This window comes from Nelumbo lutea, chromosome 6 (assembly GCF_056320005.1).
Source record: "Nelumbo lutea isolate HS-2025 chromosome 6, American lotus-T2T, whole genome shotgun sequence".
Lineage (NCBI taxonomy): Eukaryota > Viridiplantae > Streptophyta > Magnoliopsida > Proteales > Nelumbonaceae > Nelumbo > Nelumbo lutea.
The window spans coordinates 41,877,980-41,900,649 of NC_142689.1; the positions used below are offsets into that span (position 1 = coordinate 41,877,980).

General features: G+C 40.0%; 1 non-coding gene across 1 annotated transcript; it reads right to left on the bottom strand.

Annotated features, from left to right (window-relative positions):
• Positions 1-14,141: 14,141 nt before the first annotated feature.
• LOC148848744 (small nucleolar RNA R71) lies at positions 14,142-14,248 on the bottom strand. Its single transcript, XR_016101542.1, has one exon. It is a non-coding gene; the product is annotated as a small nucleolar RNA R71 (small nucleolar RNA).
• Between the last annotated feature and the right edge of the window lie 8,422 nt (positions 14,249-22,670).

Sequence of the window (22,670 nt, forward strand, 5' to 3'; positions counted from 1 at the left end):
TCATAAAGTATGAGAGCTAGAATATGCTTACTTGCCCCACCCCCTTTGCCATTGGGGTTGGTGCCTTTATATAGGCATTGTTTGGCATGGGCTTTACGCACCGCATCCGAGATTTCTACGAGGTCGTCTAAGTGGTCCGAGATTCCCAGAGGCAACCTCCATGCACGTTGACCACCCTCTGAAATGTTCGGTACATGGGCCAACTTCCAAGGATCATGGGAGTGTTGGGATAGGCATGCCAAATTTTTTGGTGAGCATGTCTCGCAGGTCGCCACCTGGACCTCAATTAGGCCGACACGCCTTCGAGGGAGGTCGCTCCTTGCGTCATGGTCACTTCGGCTAGTGATGAGGTGCTGCAGGTCGGCCTTGGATGAGGTGCTTCTTGCCGACCTGAATTGTGGTCGAGGTCGCCAGGTCAGCGCCTATGCCAGGTTACTAGGTTGGCGCTTGTGCCAGGTCGCCATCATCTTGGCTAAGGTACGTTATTGCCTAAGTGGTTCCGGGTGTCACCCAGCTGTTCCGAGATGCCACATGTCACAATGTCATTAGAGGGCCAAATCTGCCCTCATCACTAGCCTTGCACCTCACTCTTTAAACCTCAACCAATGACCTTAGGGCGCCACATCACACCAACCAGTCACATTCCTCCATTCTAGGCGCCCAAATTTGCTCCCTCCATTCTGGATGACCAAATCTCAGCCCTACATAATATTGGGTGCTCCCTCCTTTTTTCAGCCTTAGCATCTCCTTAGAACAATCCTAATCCTCCATTCTCAACCCTAAGGTGCCCATATTTCTTCAATAACCTAGCTGCTGCCCCTCTCTTTCTCTCTAATCCTAGTTTTGTCCACCCTTCTCTATAATAAGGACTCGAGGGGCCCTTGAGAAGGGGTTGGTCAATTCATCCAGTTCACAAGGCTAAGGATTCTTGAGGTGTTTAAGGGTTGTAGAAGGGAAGGACGCCCAGTCTTTGTTAGGAGGGGTTCCTACAAACAGTCTAACCAATTTGTAGCTACCACCACTAGATTTTATTAGCCATTCCTTTTGTTTTCTTTATTTTCTTTTATGTTATTTTTGGTTGGATTCTTCCCCCAGGTAAGACGGAAGGCTGTTCTTGAGAAGTTCAAGTTTAGAGGAAGAGGAGAACACCCATGCAAGAGGAGGGGTTCCTGCTTCTAGTTCGCGTAGCCACTACTGCCACCTCTGGATTTGGACCCCAACCAGTTTCCAATAGTTTTAGATTTACTTTTTACGCATGTTTTTATTTTCCGTTCTTTAATTTACAGAATTATCACACCTTAAGGGCATCATTTCAAGAGTATTTTAGGCCTTAGAATAGTCAAAATGTGCCATTTTCCTAGTTAAATTCAATATTGTGACCTCTGAGGGTCCCTGTGCAAATCCTGGGGAAAACTTGGGAGGTTTCAAGGCTGAAATGCAATTTTTGGGAAGTTGGTGTGAATTCCAACTATGAGAGGGGATATTTCTGTGAAAAACTGTGCATAGGAGGGTGCTTCTTTGCCAAACCCAGATAGGCACCACTCCTACTGTATTAGCATGCTCCCCTCTCCTTTAAAAACCCTAGGGTGCCTCCCCACTCATTCTTTTCACCTCTAACAAACCCTAGCCACACTAGGCTAACGAATCTCCACCCTCCACTCTCTTCTAACCTCAAATCTCAACCATCCAAGCCTTAGCAACCTCTCATACCCTTAGATCTCTCCCTAAATAGCATCATAGCCTTACACCTCACTCCTTAAACCTCAACTAATCACCTTTGGGTGCTACATCAGATAGACCAATCACCTTTCTCCAGCTATAGGCGCCCAAATCTGCACCCTCCATTCTGGGTGCCCATATCTCAGCCCTACATAATATTGGGTGCCCATATCTCAGCCCTACATAATGTTGGGTGCCCTCTACTCCTCTTTTTAGCCTTAGAACAATTCTAACCCTTCATTCTCAGCCCTACCTATCTCACCTTTCCTAGTTATGTCCACCGTTCTCTATATAAAGGACCCAAAGTGCCCTTGATAAGGGGTTGGTCAATTCACCCAGTTCACAAGGCTAAGGTTTCTTGAGGAGTTCAAGGGTTGTAGAAGGAAATGATGCCCAGATCTTGTCAGGACAGGTTCCTCTAAGCAATCCAGCCAATCTGCAACTACCGCCACTGGATTCGATCAACTATCCCTTTTGTTTTCTTTGTTTTCTTTTAGGTTGAATTGTGCCCCCAAGTAAGACAGAAGGCTGATCTTGAGAAGTTCAAGGGTAGAGGAAGAGGAGAACACCTAGGCAAGAGGAGGGGTTCCTGCTTGTAGTTCGCCTAGCCACTAATGCCACCTCTGGATCCGAATCCCAACAAGATTCCCATAGTTTTAGATTTACTTTTTATGCATGTTTTTATTCTCTGTTCTTTAATTTCTAGTTTTTATTTTATTTTTGCAATTTATTTTTATCAAACTTAGTTCTTGTCTTCCTTTCTGTAGATCTGAAATTCGGCAGGTAAGACGAAAGGCCTAGCTTGAGGAGTTCAAGGGTCAAAGGATTGATCCAGAGACTGCTACATTTGATCGAGTTGCAGATTTTTTATTTAGTTTTTTCATTTATGTTATTTATTTATTTTTCTGCAGTTTTTGCTTTCAACATTGTTAGAATTTTATTTTTATGGATTTCAGTTCAGTTAATTAAATTTTGTGTTTCTACAATCTCAAATCTTGTTATTTTGTCTGGATTGTAGTACGTAACAAAATTTTCCACTTTCCTGTTGATATGACCCCTTTCTCACCACTAACTACGTTTTGTTGTTATTTTGAGAATTGAAAATTTATAAATATTGAAACTGGAGTTTCGAAGTGGTTAATGACACGCTTCCGGACACACCGGTAGGATAAATGAAGAGTAGGAGGTAAGGATTGGGAGACACAACGATTGTATATGGAAGCAAATAAGAGAGTTCATCATGTAAAAATGACAAATGGAAATAGAAGAGTTGGATTTAAGGAAGGAAGTTTCTTTTTGCTGAACAAAAAGTGGATGTATTGAACATTAATGAAGAAACATCCTTTTTTTGGGGGGGCATTATTGTCTCACTAAAATACTAGTTGAACACATAAGGAAAATATACCATTCATCAAATTAACTCATCAAATGCTGAAAATCAAATTCATCATCTTTCATGAAAATAGTGAATAGTTTTTAGACCCACTCAACCAACACGAGGACCAATGGAATTGTAACCCTGTCCTTCACCCGCACCATGGCAACAGAAGGCATGACCTCAGAGGGTTCAGGGCAATAAGATATGACCAATGTAGAGATCATTACACCAACTACTATCTCTAACATTTTTCTGTCTTCAAGAAAAGCTTTTAGAAATGTCCATTCAGGTGGGTTCACTCTCAAAAAGAAATGATACCAACCCCCAAGCTCAAACCTTGACCATCCGCACCACTAGTGGGATTCCTACCCCGTTCATATTCACTTCTGGTACAACATAACCAAGTCGACGACTTTGAAGAGGAAGACCTTCATGTCTCTTAGTCTATCTTCCCAATCAAGCCAACATCACTTGAAAATGATCTTATGAGGAAGGAAATGGAAAAAATGAAGAAAGAAATCTAGAAATTAAAAGGGGTTCATAACTTAGGGACCACAGACTTTAAGGAAATAGAGGTGATGGGACCTCCGAGAATGGTATCAAAGTTATTTTTATCAAATAGTGACTCCAAAGCCTAGGTACTACCTACACCAGTTTGAGTAAGACTCAGATGGGAGAGGGAAGGGCTTAGCCACCCCTCTCCCAGGTCCAATAGGTGGGGCCTATATGGTACCTCAAGCAAGCAATCACAAATAAACAATTATGATAACAAAAATGAAGCACCAAAACAAGCCAACATAAAGGGGAATCTACTTTATCAATTTTTATGTTTTTTATTTTTTATTTTTTATTATTTTCTTTTACTTATTATTATATTTTCATTATAACATTTGTTTTATTTTGTTATTTAAGGGGTTAACCCTCAGGTTGAAAGCTTGACACTGACTGAACACTTTTCTTAATACATCAGGGTGATCTTCCTGCTTTTTTTCCTTAACCACTATGTCATCCACATAACACTCAATCTCCTTCTGTATCATGTCATGGAGGACACTTGCCATTGCCCTTTGATATGTGGTCTCGACATTTTTCAAGCCAAACAACATCATCTTGTAATAGAAGTTCCTAATTGGCGTCCTAAAGGCTATGTGAGGCACATCCGTGGGGTCCATAAAAATCTGATTGTACTTGCTGTATGCATCTAGGAAGAAGAAAAGCTGATTTATTGTTGTCGAATCTATCAAGACTTCCTTGTTTGGTAGGGGAAACTCATATTTGGGACAGGCTTTGTTCAGGTCCCTAAAATTTGACACAACATCTACAATAAGGTTGGAGGAACTTAGTTTATAGTCATGTCCTAGGAACTTGACTAGACAACTAAACTTAAGATATTGACCTGAATTGTTTGTTCTTCTTCTTGACTGGCACTATGTTGGCTAGCCATTGAGGGTGTGCTATAGGTTTGATGAACCCTGATTTTAGGATTCACATGAGTTTTTCTTTAATCTTTAGGGCTACTTCTGGCTTAAAGACCCTTTGAGGTTGCTTTATAGTCTTGAACTTGGGATCTATACATAAGGGGTGTCTGACAAGGGCTAGGTCCAAACCCGATATCTAGTCGTACGACCCAAGAGAATACATCTTGGAACTTTGTGAAAATGCACATAGATCAGTCCACTTTTCAAACGGGCCCTAGTATTTTGCGATAAAGAAAGGTTCTTACCTTTCAGCAATGTGATCAACTTTTCCTTTTCTTTGGGTCCTAGTTTGGTTAATATGTACAATGGCCGCTTTTCCATTCCTTCTGCAACCATGTTAATTTCTTCCAAGGGTTCTTCTACCGCATCGATGGAATCCGTCATACACTTGGGAGGTGCTTGGATTTCATTGCAATATTCTAAGGTTCTTTCCTTTTGTTCCTGTCATCACGAGTAAGGCTTAGCATTTTCTGGTTTGATTATTAATTATGAATTTAGTATATCTCACTGTTGTACCTCTAGTGTTTGTGATACTTGTTCAGGTTGCGATGCATCTTTCTGTGATGAAACTACGAGAATGTCTTTTTGTAGGAATGATCTAGTGAAATAGTTCTAGTTGAAGCATTACTTAAATTTTCATTAAGAGAAATTTACAATTGTTTTGATCATGTGATTTGAAGATGGCTTCGGGTATACTCATATGTCCAAAGAAAAGCATATACATATATTATGAAAATAACTTGGTGACAATAACTATAACTTGCGATAAGGTCACACATATCATGCTTAGAATATCATAAAATGAATTATAACTTTTAATTACCATAGACTTATACCTCAGGAATAATGGCTTTCTTGGCCGTCGATGGTTTGCTGCCCTCGTAACCTGTGACGATAGTGTAGTAGCTCTTTCCATCATCTCTAGTCATCCATACACATCTGGTTCTCTTCTTTTCCAGTGCTGTTGAAGGCTCGTCCCACACAAGGTATGGTAGTTGTAGTTCCTCTACTTTGGCTATCCTCGTTTCTCCTTCCTCTTCCAGCTCCATGTAGTAGATCGCATCTTACAGGTAGGCATCTAACATGTCAAAAGGAACCTTGGTTGTCAGGATTCTTATCACACATCCCTTGTTCTTGGCTTTTATGTATTGATGGTACATCGACGGGACCAAGCCCAGGTCGTGTATTAGAGGCCATCCTAGTAGGGTATGGTAGGTGGTCCTCCCCGAAATGACCTGGAAGTCCTACATGATGGGGGATGACTCGATTACTACTTGCATTTTGATAGACCCTTCTGTGATAGACACGTTCCCATTAAAGTCAGTCATCTCCATAAGCAAACCCTTGACCATCTCTTGCTGTATGTTCATAAGTTTCAATGTATGGATAGAAAGCAGGTAGACAGAGCTCCTAGGGTCCACCATGGACCTTCTCATCTCAAAACCACCCACCCTTGTTGAAGCTTAATAAAAAATTGTTGAAGCTCCGGGTTTTGTTCAAATATTTTATCAGCATGTCAGGCTGATATTAGCCTAGTGTTCCCACTACATTGATGCTCCCCCCTTGGGTATGACCCGGGAGGGGATCTGTTTCTACTCACACGGAGTTCCTCTTCACAAAATCTTCTAGTTTTACTTTTTGTACAAACAACCTTCTTAAAGAAAAACAATCCATCAGGTCGTGATGCAGTGACTGGTGGAAGTTGCACCATCTTCCCCCACACTTGTCTATCTCTAGATCCACCCATACTGGTAGTGGTGGCAAGTTGATCACTCTAATCTCGACCTACTTGTTCATGATTATTATTACCTCCTTTTTGGTGTAGGAGAAAGAAAAAGGGGTTAGTAAGTCGTTCTTCTTACCTTGGGTGTTGTTTTGGTAGTAAGGCCCCTGCCTGGGCCCTGAGTTGTTGCGAGGCCTCTGGTCCACTACGTAGGCTTCATTCCTCCCATATTGCCCCAGTATCGGCACGGATTGGGTCATGATGTTTTTGACTGTGCACGTTGTTCTTTCTGTGCACCTCCATAATTACCTGAATGTCTCTACCTCAACATTCTTGATGCCTATTCTATAGGCAGGTTGTATCCCTTATACACATTGCTCGATGAAACCCATCTCCATGGTGTGGTCATGGAAGACAAAATGGGTCAATTTCTAGAACTGCATAACATACACCAAAAGATCTTCCCCTGCACGGTGCTCCATGTTCTGCAAGTCAGCCATTGTCAGCTTCCTTTCTAAAGTGAACCACTTCGATGAGAACCTTTGGGCCAGTTTAGCCAATGGGTTGATGCTACCATTAGTGAGTTTAACAAACCAAGTATACGTTGGGCCTGTCAGGAACTTTGAAAATTTATGAACCTTTAGATCCCCATCGAAGGAAAAGGACCTAATAGCATCCTCGAATTTCATACATGCTCTTGTGGGCTTCCCTTCTGCCTATCGTACTGTGGCAACCATTGTGGCGGAGTGTAACCAACGGGAAAGGGCTTGTACAAGATTCGATCGAAGTGTGGTTTTTGTAGAGATGATTGAAGCTTAAGTCTGGTTGCGGCTCTCTACCACCAGCCCCTGGACATATTCTCTCAGCTCATCCCTGCTGAGTGGGGCTTCTATTGTTGGGTCTTGAGGGAGGACCTTGGACTGTTTGACGGTATGTTGTCTCGATAGCATGGGCACGGGGTTAGCCCTGATAGGCTGTTCTGGTGCAATAGGATTAGGGTTGGAGGCGTGATGGCTAGTGGGGGCAGTTAGGGAAGCGGTGGCTGGAGTGAAGGGAGATTGTTCAGTCTGGGTCATCTGTTGGAGGAGGAGCTGTAGGGTGGTCCTTATCTCATTTTTCTTCTACTCGATTTTGTCAACCGAGCTTTAAATCGGGTTTCGAATTCATATACTTTATTTGAGAGAATTATGATGTCGCCTGGTCAGTCGTTTCCATCTTGTATTAATTTCCAACTTCTAGGATGGTATCTTCTAGGATGGTGTTGTGCTCTTCAGGGATTGGTGAAAGGTTGATTTTGTGGGTGGCCATCCTCTGTGATGAAGGATGCTACTAGAGATTCTAATGTAGGTAGGGGTGATTAGGATATGTGGGAATGGTCTCCTTGAAGGACAAAGGAAAGACGAGAGTAGAAAATCAACCAGAAGGCTAGAGCAGAAGAGAGTGATAAGACAGCTGAACTGGGAATCCAATGATTAAGTGAATCAATGGTCAAATGAATGGCTTTTGTTATGAGGAGAATCGTCATTTATAGGGAGGGATCCCAAGGTCTTGAAAGGAAGGAGCCAAAAGTGCTCATTTTCTATGGGAAAAGAGAATATTAGATTCACTATCGGTCATTAAGGAACATTGCTAGGGCTTCTCCATGTGTCTTGTGAGATCTCTCAAATGTTGACTTTCCTTTCACTCGAGGATTCTCATAATCAACATGTTCTATTGCCTTTCGCATCTTATTTAACCGATGTGGCACTAGTGACATCATTGTGTAGTGGGCATCCCTTTTATTAAACCTATGTGGCACCTTATCATGTATGTAACTTAAAATTGCACGTGAGGTTGATATTTAAGTCTGGTTCCTGATGTCCCGTAGCTCTGTAATGGTCTCGGGTTTATCGTAAGACTGCATACTTCCAAAGTTCATTGCAAAACTGCATGTGATTGAGGTTTATTGAAAAGTCACATGCATCTAGGGTTCATCACAAAACCACACACATATAGAATTCATCGAAGGTTTAACTAAAACCTGTTTTAGGATCGTGTCAGGTACAAGTCCATCGTGAACGTGCGATGAACAATGTGTTTATCGCGAGTGTGTGGTGCATTGTAAGTCCATCATAGGTGACCAATGAGCTACAAACTAATTGCAAGCATCCACATAGTATCAATTTGGTGTCTTCCATACTCTATAGGTCTAAGCAAGCACTATGTACCTACATTAGCCCCCGACTTATCAGTAAGTTGAATCTTACCGATAAGCATTTTGTCCTCAGATTTGCCTTGGAGTTGAGCTGAATTGATGCATTGGGTTTAGAGATTGACCCTATTTGATAGTTTACCTCATTTGGATCTTGTTCAGATGAGAAAAGAAAGAAATCCGATTAGGTTCTTCTGTTAGACAGTGTATGCCCTTAGCTCTAATCAGATTGATGTACATTATGCCATTTATTGTAAATGATTAAAGTGCATAATTGATTCATGTTATTATGGTGTGTTTCTGTGTAATACCCTTAAACTAGACACTTATGAGACTCGTGTTAGTTTAGAATCTTCACAACCATTGGATAGATCTAAGGAGATTTATCCTGCCAAGGCTGACATTGATGTGCCGCCAAGTTGGTTGGGGTGGCTTATCTCAGCTGCTAGGGTGAGACTTGAGGTACATGTAGTATGAATTTGCTTGAAACCCTGAACTGGACCAAATTCCAATATTGCCCTGGACCTTGGAGATAGATGGGCAAAACTGGAATGTTACACCTGACTCCTATAATCGATTATGGTTCTTGTTGATCCTACCTCAACACACGCTATGTCATCTTCAATGGAGGCAAATTTGGAATCCTCTTTGGGCAAGAACACCTATGTTGGGAGTTCTTTTTACTTCATATTAGGTATATCCCTCACTTCCCTTTTGGTTTCAGATCTAGTCCGGTTTTGATTCAAAAATGAACATTGAAAATGCAATTTTCTAAATTAGGGAATATAATTCTCGGGTGGGAGAGACATAAGTTTTTGAAATTTTGCCCTACCTTCCTATAGATTCGGTCATCCATATGATGGATCTCCCACTCCTTCAATAGTATCAGTGCTAGGTAGAATTGTTCAGTCCTGTTTGCGCAAATTATAGTTTCTCTAGAAAATGGTTACCAGATTTTGGGTAAATGATATAAAAATTAAATCTTTATTTATCTGCAATATATTTAGAAATGTTCTATTTATACTTCTTGGATTTTGGATTGTTCATGCAGTGGAGATTGAAATCTTTTATGGACACAATGAATCAGCACAACTGTTGTATTCTATTAATTCTTGGTCTATAAATAATTCTTTTTTTTTATTTTTAGATAGAATGTATAGGATTTGATTATGATGTAAATTAATAGAGAAATTAGGCCTTTTTCTATTTTATTTCATTGGAAGAAGAAGCTAGTTTGTGTGGATGAGAAGACACTTGTGTAGATGAGAAATCTGCAATCTACAATTTGCAAAAATCAAATCTACATGCTGCGACTAATCTTTTTCTTGCACGTTTGGATCCATAGGAATAGCCCACTATTTTGTTTTTCTTTTTTTTTCTGATTGTTGATTGTCATTTATCAGATGTATTTACTATCTGATCATCTTCTTGAATTGGATCTTGAATTAAACACCAAACAATAGACCCATTTGACCTAGATTGGACCAAACTAGTTTGACCGAATCTATGGTTCAATGGGGGTTGTTCACAGTGCTAAAATTTCCTTGTGGGCCGAGGGTTTGATGGCTAATTGCAAGATGCAATTCGGCCCACCTCTGTAAAACCCGGTTTTAATTTGTTAAAACTGCTTTAGCCTAATTTAGCATAAATGCTATATGGGCCGACCAACTCTTTGCAGTTCAGCCCATATACATAGATAGTATTATTTGATAATATTATGGGCATTAAATGGGCTGAAAAGGTTTTAAATTTTAATTATGGGTTTTATAGTTATTTAATTGATTGGATCAATTGTAGTTTTTCATACATGTGATGTATGTGATGTGATGTGCTACATACATGGGACATAAGCAATTGGCCCATGTTAATTCGATAGTGGCTCTTATGCACACCATGGCTGAATGCACATCATTGCCATGGTGTCCATAAGATCATTGGATGATCTCCCTGCATGGTGGGCTCCACACTAGTTTTCTTCCCAAGAGGAACCGTGTGGAACCCTAGCCGTTTAGGCCCATTGAAATCTGACTTTGAGAAAGTCAGTGGGAGCCACTTTGGTTTGACCTAAATAAAACTAGGGCATAACCATTCGTTCCCTCCTAAAAATATAAGTGCATGTGATAGGGAGATTGATAAGATGAACTCTAAAGGTCTTCCATCATTATCATGAAAATGGGTCCTTTAGTAATGAGAAGATGCACCATAAAATTGATCTATCCATTTGCTGTTGGTTCTGTTGGATTGTTTCATAAGATGATAGGAGTGTTGGCAATGAACCTTGTCTAATAGAGGCCAAAGGAAAAGCACATAAGATGAGTGGATATGATCCTTCACAGAAGGTAGTGGGGTTATGCAGCTGAAACAATTGGCTCCATGCAATGTATGTGATTTCCCACATTTATAGAGACATACTTCACAGTCTTCGTCACTGAGATAGGAGGGAAATCTTAGAGATGAACAAATGGAAATGGAACATAGATTAAAAGCCATATCTATGTAGTAAACATGAATCAATTTAGGTTGTGGACTAATAATCTGCCTTACCTTTTATCAAAAATGGCAAACGGACAATTCGCCAAGTTGTTGGATGATAACAAACTTTAGGGCCCAAATTATGTTGACTAATTTGGTAACCTTATGCTGGTGTTAACGTCCAAGAAATTGAACAAGGTTGCTAAGAACCTTACTCTGGATCGTCCGTGTGATAGGGCTTCTGAGGCACGTTGGAGAGAGTATCAAGAATGGGAAGAGAAGAACTCTCTTGCCTTGTGCTACATCATAGCCTCCCTCAACTATCCGATACAAAGATAATTCGATCAGATTGAAGTGCCCAACGATATCCTGGATAGTTTGAAAACCATATATGAAAAGCAGAATCGTTCTACTCATTAAAAGGTCTTGAAACTATTCATGACCACAAAAATGACCGAGAGCCAGATAGTTCATGACCATTGTCTCAAGATGATGGGTTACATTAATGAACTAGAGGCACTCGAGTCAGGGCTAGATCATGTCACCAAAGTTGATGCCATCCTAAATTCCTTGCCTCCCTCCTTCAATCATTTTATCATGAATTATAACATGAATAAGTTAAATGTTATCCTTTAGGGACTCAACAATATGTTGCAGAGGGCTGAAGAACTGATTAAGAAGGATAAACCAATAACAATGCTTGTTGAAGGTGGCAATTCGGGTAAGAAGAAGAGGAGGGCAAAGAAAAAGCCTCGGAAGAAGGTTAGCAATCCGCAAAAGCAGAAGAAAGACAAAGAATTGAATGCTTGTCACTTTTGTAAACAGACCGACCACTGGAAGAGGAACTGTCCTCAATATCTAGAGACTAAGAAACAAGGTAATTTTGAATCTTTTATCCTAGAGACCAATTTGTTGGTCACTTCTGCTTCTTGGTGTATTGACTCCGGGGCTTCAATTCATGCATAACACATTGCAGGGGTTCAAGACAAGTAGAAGACTGAGTGACGGATAAGTAATGCTCTACTTGGGGACTTCTGCAATAGTTGCAGCTACAAATATAGGAACTTAGAACTAGTTTTTAGAGAAAGAACAATTGTATTTAATGATTAATTTTTCATACCTAATTTAGGAATAAATTTGATTTCTGTCTCAAAATTGTGTTTGGATGGTTATTCTATCTTATTTAGTAATGTGATTACTATTAAATGGAACAACAAATTCCTCGCATATGGATGGAGAAATTGAGAGTGGTTGATGTGTATGCATGCTACACATCATTTTTATTGCTGTATACATGGTTTTAATGATGTTTTGCAATGGTTTTTACCCTAATTGAGCAGAATTTCAAGAAAACTAAGAGTTTAGGGAAATCTAGGGTGAAGAGATCATACTTTGGCCCATTAAGAAGAAAAGCCCAGCCGAAACCCCATGGGAAGCACTGAAGCCACCAAGGAGGGAGGCCCAACTGCAGCCCAACTAAAACCTTATGGGAGAACAATAGTTCAGCCCATCAAGGAGAGCAATCCAACAGCAGTTTAGCCCACCAAGAACAGCAGCCCAACTACAGCCCTAAGAGAGGCTCAAAAAAGGCGACTGATTTTAGAGAATGAAGAAAGACTGAAAGGAAGAGTATAAAAGAAAAAGAAAAAGAGGGAATTAGGGTTCAGACCCCTGAAGACAAAACCAAAGAAGAAGAAGAACTGCTAGAGAAGAGAGAAGGCTGCTAAATGCAAATTGAAGAGGAGATCGAAGATTGATGCAGAAATCTTAGGTTGTCTTCTTCTTTGATTCTGTAATTTGGTAACCTAGACTCGATTATGGTTTCATGATTTTTCTTTATTGAATCTTTCTTTCTTTCTTTCTTTTATGTGAACCATGATGGATTTCAAATCTGGTATGTAATTAATATTTTAGCAGATCCGATTGATTGTGATTTATTCTTGGGATTCTTGATTAGGGTTTTTGATTAATAAAATAATCTTGGCCGAATTGTTCTTGTTTCTTGGATCGTTTGAATTGGTTGAGAAAGGGTTTAGGTAATCAGATCATCTAATCAAGAAACTGGATCGAATGCATCTTAGAGATAATTTGTGTGGTTCATTTGGCATTTATTCATACTTGAATTAATGACCTTTGAATTCTTTGTTCTTAACACAACTATGGTGATTAAATTTCTGATAGAGATATAGGAATTATTGCTCATAGATAGAGTGGGTTGTGCTCGATAGAGGCTGCTCATAAAATTAGGGTTTCCCCAACCCAAGACTGAATTTCACTTCGGCTGGGCTGCTTAATGATTTCATTACTAAACTGGTTCTGCTAGTTTCTTGCACGCAGTAATTCTTCTCATCATTAAAGGTTGTCTGACCCGAAACTGCTTAGTGTAGTTTGTTAATTAGGAGTTAGGGTTTTCTTTGTTTAATATTTCAGTTTATCAGATAGCAAAAGGTTGATTCAGTACTAGTAGTTGTTGGATCAATCCTCGTGGGAATGATACTCTACTCATCATTATATTACTTGATCGGCTAGTGCACTTGCTAGTGTCTTCTAAGCGCATCAAGTTTTTGGCACCGCTGCCGGGGATTATCACAACAATATTAGGAACCATCAACTAATGTTAATCTGATTTTAATTTTGTATGTTATGTTTATGATATTTGTGTATTAGTCTCTTTATGACTTTGACTTGTACAATTTATGACACGCAGAAGTGAAAAGGAGAGCATCACCTATGATTCCGAGATTGAACAAATTCTCCGTCACCGCCTTAGAGCTTCTAAGCAAGGGAGAGCTGAAAGTGCAGAGATGGCTGAACAATGGACCATGATGGATTATGCCAAACCAACCCTCACCAAGGCAACATCGAGCGTTGTGAGACCAGCAATAGCTGCCAATAACTTCGAAATCAAACCAACAATAATTCAGATGATTTAGAATACAATTCAGTTATGTGGCTTGACTCATGAAGATTCGAACACTCACATTGCCAACTTCTTGGAAATGTGACACATTCAAGCACAACGGAGTTAGTGATGATGTGGTGAGGCTCAGATTGTTTCCGTTCTCATTGAAGGACAATGCTAAGACGTGGCTGAACTCTCTACTAGCTGGATCGATTGCTACTTGAGATGAAATGGCTAGCCGTTTCCTATCCAAGTATTTCCCTTTGTCAAAAACAACAAAAATGAGGAATGATATCACCACCTTCTCTCAGCAGGATGGAGATTCATTGTATGAGTCATGGGAGTGTTACAAGGAATTGCTGAGGAAGGTCCTTCATCATGGACTTTCCGTATGGCTGCAAATTCAGACATTTTATAATGGGTTGACCAAAGCCAATAAGACTATTATGGATGCTGCAATGGGGGATCCATTAATTACAAGACCCCTGAAGTTGCCCATGCACTCGTTGAGGAGATGCCTGCAAACAACTACCAATGGCATTCCGAGAGAGCTCAAGTTAGGAGACAGCCTGGTCTTCACAATGTAGACACCTATACAACACTATCTGCACAAATCGGTGCCCTCAATAAGAAGATAGATGAAATGCAGTTGGCAGCCGTGCATGTTTAGACCATAGCCTGTGAATGGTGTGGGGGAGGTCATGTCAGCACCAAATGTCAAGTTGGAAAACAGTTCATGCTGTCCCCTGAGCAAGTAGATTTTGTTGTTAATTTGCAAAGGCAGCAAGGCAATCAGTACCTTCATGCATTTAACCCTAGATGGAGGAATCACCCAAATATGTCTTGGCAAAATCAAAATGCGGTGAAACCCTTTCTCCAAAATTTCAATCAGCTAGAGAAGAAATCCAATCTAGAGGAGCTGATGACCAAGTTCATAGCAAGTGCAGAAACGAGATTTTAGAACAAAGAGGCATCGATCAAGAACTTGGAAACTCAAGTGGGGCAGTTGGCATAGATGATATCTTCTAGAGTTCAAGGCGCTTTACCCAACAACACCGAGGCAAATCCAAGAGAATAGGTGCAAGCCATTACCTTGAGGAGTGGTTAGGAGTTGCAAGAGGTGGAGAAGAAGGCAAAGGAAGAAGGCAAGATGGGTGCAACCCCAGAAACCAAAAGGGAGGAAGAGCAATCTGATTCAAAGAAAGAGAAAAGTCAACCGCCGCAAGTACCATTTCTGAATAGGCTAAAGCAACACAAATTGGAAAAGGAATTTGGTAAGTTTCTTGAAATTTTTAAGAGTTTACATATTAACATTCCTTTTTCATATGCTTTAGCCCAGATGCCACACTATGCAAAGTTTCTGAAGGAGATATTGGCAAACAAAAGGGAACTAGGAGACGTGGCTATAGTTGCACTGAATGAAGAATGCTCAGCAATCCTCCTCAACAAACTGCCTCAGAAACTGAAAGATCCTGGGAGTTTCACTATTCCTTGCACTATAGGTAGTTTGAAAATTAATAAGGCATTGTGTGATTTAGGAGCTAGTATAAATTTGATGCCATATTCGGTTTTTAAGAAATTAGGGTTGGGTGAACCCCAACCCACTAGAGTTGCATTGCAGTTAGCTGATAGGTCCATATAGCATCCTAGGAGAATCATAGAAGATGTGCTTGTTAAGGTTGACAAATTCATTTTTCCTATGGACTTCATAGTGTTAGACATGGAAGAGGATGTTGATGTCCCACTTATCCTAGGGTGACCCTTCCTAGCTACAGGAAAGACAACAGTTGATGTCCAAAAAGGACAACTCAGCCTTAGGATTCAAGATGAGGAAGTAATTTTTAAAATGTCTAATGCTATGAAACATGCATCTTCTAGTGATGATTCATGTTATATGATAGATGTCATTGATGATGCGGTTGGTGGATGTTTTCAGGTCAATGGTCAATTCCTCAAACCATATATAGCAGATGGAGCATTGCATAACCCATCAACTGTGTACCAAGATGTTCATTGATCCCACTAGACTGTCAAGCTTCAGACAGAAAACAAGCACTTATTGGGAGGCAACCCAATGATGATGAGTAGTTTTTTTTTTATTTATTTGTGTTTCTACTTTTCTTTTTCGTATCATTCGAGTTTTTTTTCTAGGATGTTAATTTTGTAGATTGATGATCTCTCTTAGTGTTTATCATTCTCTCCTCCTAGTTTCTTTTGATCTTAGCAACTAGAGGGTCCAAATGAAGGAGCCCTTCTAGATTTCAGAATGCTCTTCAGGGAAGTTCTCTAAACCCTTTGAAATGCTTGATGTCCCACTGCTCACATTGCTGAATTCATCCTTCTACTTTTTCTATATGAACATTGAGGGCAATGTTCATGATAAGCATGGGGGAGGCTATAGCTGTGCACCTCAATTAGCCCAATACATAAATGCATTGATAGGCTGCATAAACTGGAAATTCCCTCAAGATTATTGTTGTTTATATGGTGAATTCCAAGAAGGAATACGATGAAGTCAAAGGAAATCACTGTAAATGCTAGAATTTGTTCCTGTGAATGATCCAATTTATCACGATACTTGAGGATGAGGAAGTCGAATAGGACTTTTATCATGACCGGCACCAACTCTACTCATGTGTATAGTATGCTTGGTTAAAATCTTAATGATCATCCGAGCTATTAGTGCATCATGAACTGTTAATGCATGAACTTCAACAATTGATTTAGAAAAAAAATAGAAGGAGAGAAAGGGACAAAGTCCGAATTACTCCACTGTCATGAACTGAATAGTAAAACTAGTGGTTCATGATATGAGTTCAGCCCCAACTCTTCTATTCCAAGTTGAATAGTAAAACTAGCAACTAGGAATATGAGTATTATTATCTGCCTCTAGCCTGTGACCCGTGTGAGATGGAGCATAAAATACACTAACACCAAAAAAAATAAAAGAAAGAAAAGAATTTGGTGACGACTGAGGTTCAAAGGGACAAAAATATAGTTGGAAATTCAATTAGGTGCATTAACAGATTTGAGACCAAGCTCGAGATGATGGTTAATTATGGTGGTCAAGGAGCTACTATACATATTGAACGGAATTGAGTGCAGGAGCATGAAGAAGCTCATGTTCTCCCTTCCTTTGTTCTCATGTACGTGGTAAGAGTGGCCAATCATGGGGATGAATCATAATGTTTATACAGGTTTCCCGACCACTTAATGCATTCCCATTCTAAAATTCATTTAGTAGATGGCAATAATATAGGGAATGATCAGCTTATGGGTAATATCTTTGCTTGAGGACAAGAAAAAGCTTAAGTGTGGGGGAGTTTGATGTGTGCGTATGCTACACATCATTTTTATGGTTGTATACATGGTTTTAATGATGTTTTGCAATGGTTTTTACCCTAATTGAGCAGAATTCCAGGAAAACTAAGAGTTTGGGGCAATCTAGGGTGAAGAGAGCATACTTTGGCCCATCAAGAAGAAAAGCCCAGCCGAAACCCCATGGAAAGCATTGAAGCTACCAAGGAGAGAGGCCCAACTACAGCCCAACTGAAACCTTATGGGAGAACAGTAGTTTGGCCCATCAAGGAGAACAACCCAATAGCAGTTCAACCCACCAAGAATAGCAGCCCAACCGTAGCCCTAAGGAAGGCTCCAAAAAGGTGACTGATTTTAGAGAATGAAGAAAGGCTGAAAGGAAGAGTATAAAAGAAAAAGAAAAAGAGGGAATTAGGGTTCAGACCCCAGAAGACAAAAGCAAAGAAGAAGAAGAACTGCTAGATAAGAGAGAAGGTTGTTGAATGCGAATTGAAGAGGAAACCAAAGATTGATGCAGAAATCTTAGGTTGTCTTCTTCTTTGATTCTGCATTTTGGGAACCTAGATTCGATTAAGGTTTCATGATTTTTCTTTATTGAATCTTTCTTTCTTTCTTTCTTTTATGCAAACCATGATGGACTTCAAATCTAATATGTAATTAATATTTTAGCAGACCTGATTGATTGTGATTTATTCTTGGGATTCTTGATTAGGGTTTTCGATTAATAGAATAATCTTGGTCGAATTGTTCTTGTTTCTTGGATTGCTTGAATTGGTTGAGAAAGGGTTTAGGTAATCAGATCATCTAATCAAGAAAATGAATCGAATGCATCTTAGAGATAATTTGCATGGTTCGTTTGGCATTTATTCATACCTAAATTAATGACCTTTGAATTATCTGTTTTTAATGCAACTATGGTGATTAAATTTCTGATAGAGATATAGGAATTATTGCTCATAGATAGAGTGGGTTGTGCTCAATAGAGGCTGCTCATAAAATTAGGGTTTCCCCAACCCAAGACTGAATTTCACTTTGGTTGGGCTGCTTAATAATTTCATTACTAAACTGGTTCTACTAGTTTCTTGCACGCAGTAATTCTTCTCATCATTAAAGGTTGTTTGATTCGAAACTGCTTAGGGTAGTTTGCTAATTAGGAGTTAGGGTTTTCTTTGTTTAATATTTCAGTTTATCAGATAGCAAAAGGCTGATTTAGTACTAGTAGTTGTTGGATCAATCCTCGTGGGAAGGATACTCTACTCATCATTATATTACTTGATCAGCTAGTGCAGTTGCTAGTGTCTTCTAAGCACATCAGTGGTCTTTATGTTCTCCATCCTTCTCTAGGAACCAATATTATCAAAACTACATCAGAAATAATCCCCAAGAAAAGAACTCGTGATACAGTTAATCCCATGTGCCTGTGGCATTACCGACTTGGCCACATTAATATAGATCGTATAACAAGGTTGGTAAAAGATGGTCCTTTAGATTTTCTAATTGAAGAAGATCTTCCAACCTATAAGCCTTGCCTTAAGGGTAAGATGACAAAACAATAATTTATGAGAAAGCTTGAAAGATCTATAGGCACACTTGACCTTATACATACTGATGTATGTGGTCCCATGAATTTTAGGACACGTAACCAACACATTTATTTTATAACATTTACAGATGATTTTTCATGGTGTGGTTACGTGTACCTAATGAGACATAAGTCCAAATCCTTCGAAAATTTTAAAGAGGTTTAGACAAGAGGTCGAGAAATAGTTAGGGAGAGAAATTAAGACCCTTCGATTAGATTGAGGTGGTGAGTATCTCTCTAACGAATTCAATGACTACTTAAAGGAAAATGGGATTGTATCACAACTGGCTCCTCCTGTTACACTACAATTAAACAATGTATCAGAGAGGAGAAATTAGACTCTATTAGATTTGGTCCATTCACTTCTCGTCCACATAGAGTTACCCACATCTTTTTGGGGTTTCACATTAGAGACTTCGATTAAAGTGCTTAACCAGATTCCAACCAAATCCTTTCCTAAGACTCCATATGAGCTATGGACTGGTAAGAAACCTAGTGTGAGACACTTGAGGATTTGGGGTTGTCCGACACATGTTAAAAGAACTAGTGCTGACAAATTGGAATCCAAGACTAGTCGTTGCCTATTTCTAGATTACCCCAAAGGTTTTGTAGGTTACTTATTCTATGATCCAAAAGAGCAAAATGTGTTTTGCAGTCGAAATGTCTCCTTTATAGAGGAAGATTACATTTTGGATAATCTTAATCAAGATGTTGCTCTTGATGAGGAGAGCCTAGGGGTAGTGGGAGATGTCCAATGAAGCCTCCAGTTCATTATAGCTATGACCAAGAAAGTTACTTGGTTGTAGCCATGACTAGTGAGGAGGATCCCGTGACATATATGGAAGCTATGTTGGACATAGATTCATTGAAATGCGTAGATTCCATGAGAGCTGAAATGGACTCAATGGAGACCAATGGAATCTAGACTTTAGTAAATCCGCCCTTAAAAGCAATTGGTTGCAAATGGATCTATAAGAAGAAGAAGGGCCTTGATTATATTGTTGAGACCTACAAGGCTCGTCTTGTCATGAAAGGGTACACTCAGAAAGAGGAAATCGACTATGAGGAATCCTTTTTGCCTGTGACCATGCTTAGATCCATTAGAATCTTGCTAGCTGTAGCAGCATACCATGACTCTGAGATTTGGAAAATGAATGTCAAAACCGCATTCCTAAACGAAGATCTTATTGAAGATATCTACATGCAGCAACCACAAGGATTCATTGCTGCAAGTCTGGAACACATGGTATGTAAACTTAATCGATCCATATATGGACTTAAGCAAGCTTCTTGGAGCTGGAACACCCAGTTATACTCTACCATCAAATTGTTTGACTTTGAGCTGAATCCGAATGAGCCCTATGTTTATAGGAAGATAGTGGAAGATAAAGTTACATTCCTGGTCCTATATGTATATGACATCCTACTCACTGGGAATGATGTAGGGATGTTAACTATGGTGAAAATGTGGATTTCATAACAATTCTCCATGAAAGATCTTGGAGAAGCATCCTACATCTTGGGTCTTCAACTCTATAGAGTAAGATTGAAGAGGATAATAGAATTATCCTAATCTACTTTCATTGACAAGATTGTCAAAAGATACAGTATGGAGAACTCCAAGAAAGGAAATGTTCCTTTTAGGCACGGAGTCACTCTCTCCAAGGGTATGTCTCCCAAGACTCCCGAGGAGATTGAGGGCATGAGAGAGACTCCCTATGCTTCAGCTGTAGGGAGCATCATGTATGCCATGCTGTGCACTCGACCTGACATTGCTCAAGCAGTGAGTGTGGTGAGTAGGTTTCAGTCTAACCCAGGTTAGGAGCATTGGACAGCTGTGAAACACATTCTAAAATACCTTTGAAGGACATATGAGTTTTGTCTAGAATTCGATGATAATTCACTAAAGATCGTTGGGTATACTGATACCGACTTCCAGTTAGACCCCGAGGGTAGAATGTCTATATCTGGTTACATCTTCACGATGGAGTCCTATGTAGTAAGAATGACAGATTCCATAACCCAGGTTGAGCACATCACTGTAAGTGAGGCTGCCTAATGTAAGAAGGTGTTCATTCTAGAATTTGGAATTCAGCACATCACCCATTTCCACATTTGTGTGACAACACTGGATCTACCGGATATTGATATTAAAAGGTATCATCAATGGATAATGTGGTAGACCCATTGGATAAGCCACTAACACAGGAAGTGTTTTAGAAACATGTGGAAAGTTTGGGTCTCTGGCTTATACCCGATTGGACCTAAGTGCAAGTGGGAGCTATTAGAGAGTATATGCCCATAGCTCTAATCAGATTGATGTACATTATTGAAGGGATAGGATATCCATCACATGGACACTCAAAGAATGCGGAATAAGTGGGGGCGAATTTCAAAATTTTCTCCCATCTTTGTAGGGAATCGAATTCCCTGTTTTAGAAAAAATGTATTTTTCAATGATCAATCTTGAACCATTAACCAAACCAGATCTGAACCAAAAAGAGTAAGGGGGAGGATGTACCTGATACAGAGAAACACTATCTCCCAATGGAGGTGTTCATGCCCAAGGAAGGATCCAAAATCTGCTCCCACTGAAGATGGTGCAGTGCAGGATAAAGCAAACTCAGCAGTGTTCTTCCAAAAGAACTTGACCCTTTGCAAGAATCAACAGAATGGCTTGTGAATATAGCTCCAATCAATCTTTTCCCCAAAAGATTGGTATCAAAATCAAATCTTGATTACTTCTGTAGAGAGTAGGAGATCGAACTGCTGGATGCGGCGGCTGCAGGAAGGAGGCGGCAAGAGAGTATTCACAGGGTGAATAATTCTCTCTTCTTGTGATTTCAGCTCTGAAGACAAGAGTATGTTGGTTGCTTGTATAAAGGCTGTCGCCCCCTCCTCCTTTTTATAACCTTAAAGGGATCAGCTCCTAATCCCATTAGGAGTTGGTGATCCAAATTATATTTGGATTAGAAGTCCCTTTAAGTGATAAGGGATAACCCTTATCTTATCTGCAGATCAGATCAGCCATCTCCTAATCTAATTAGGAGGCTTCTAGATCTAAATCTCAAATAGATCTTGGACTCTCTAAGTGGATAGTGTTTATGCCCAATCCTATCAACTGATCCATCTCAAAATTCGCCCCTTTAATTGACTGATCAAATCAGCCCAGTTCGAAATGGGCTTAAGGCCCACTTAAGGTTATGTACTCACTTAGCCTTCCAGACTGTTGCCCAGTTGGGCTTCCTTGTATGGCATGGAACCCAAACATTGATCTACACATAAGCCACATGGGTTCGGTTCAGCCTTTGTTACAAGGCCTAGCCGAATACACTATTATGGACAATGCACCCCCTGAAACCCATCTTATGGGCTCTATGGGCCCAACACTTACCCTAAGTGGTCCCTGGGCCAAGCCACCTTGTAACACCTAGGGACTATGGGCAGATGCAAGATTAGCCAATCAGGTAATATCCTCAATGGCCTTACACTTAACATCTCAGCCCATAATGATCATACACTACCCGACAAGAGAGGACCTCTCCCTCAGCTGCAAGGAACAGCGTTGCACTTTCTACTTATATGGATCCCGGGAATTAAAACCCTTTTGCAAATCATTTCGAAACCATAATATATATACTTTTATATCTCATATAAAATATATTTTGCAAAACAAATCTCAATGGTTGAAATCGGCTGCTGGCAGTGTAGATTTCCATTAGTGAGAGTGCGTCCCCGATCATTACCTTTGTCCGAAAAAGGGGCTGATCCTGTCACTATGATCACCCACTCAAATGAATTCTCAGACTGTCCCAACATACCCAGGTTTTGAACCCCACTAAGGATCTCACTGATTGGTATGTCAAAGACAACCCAATCTGACACATAGTGCAATATCATAATCGAG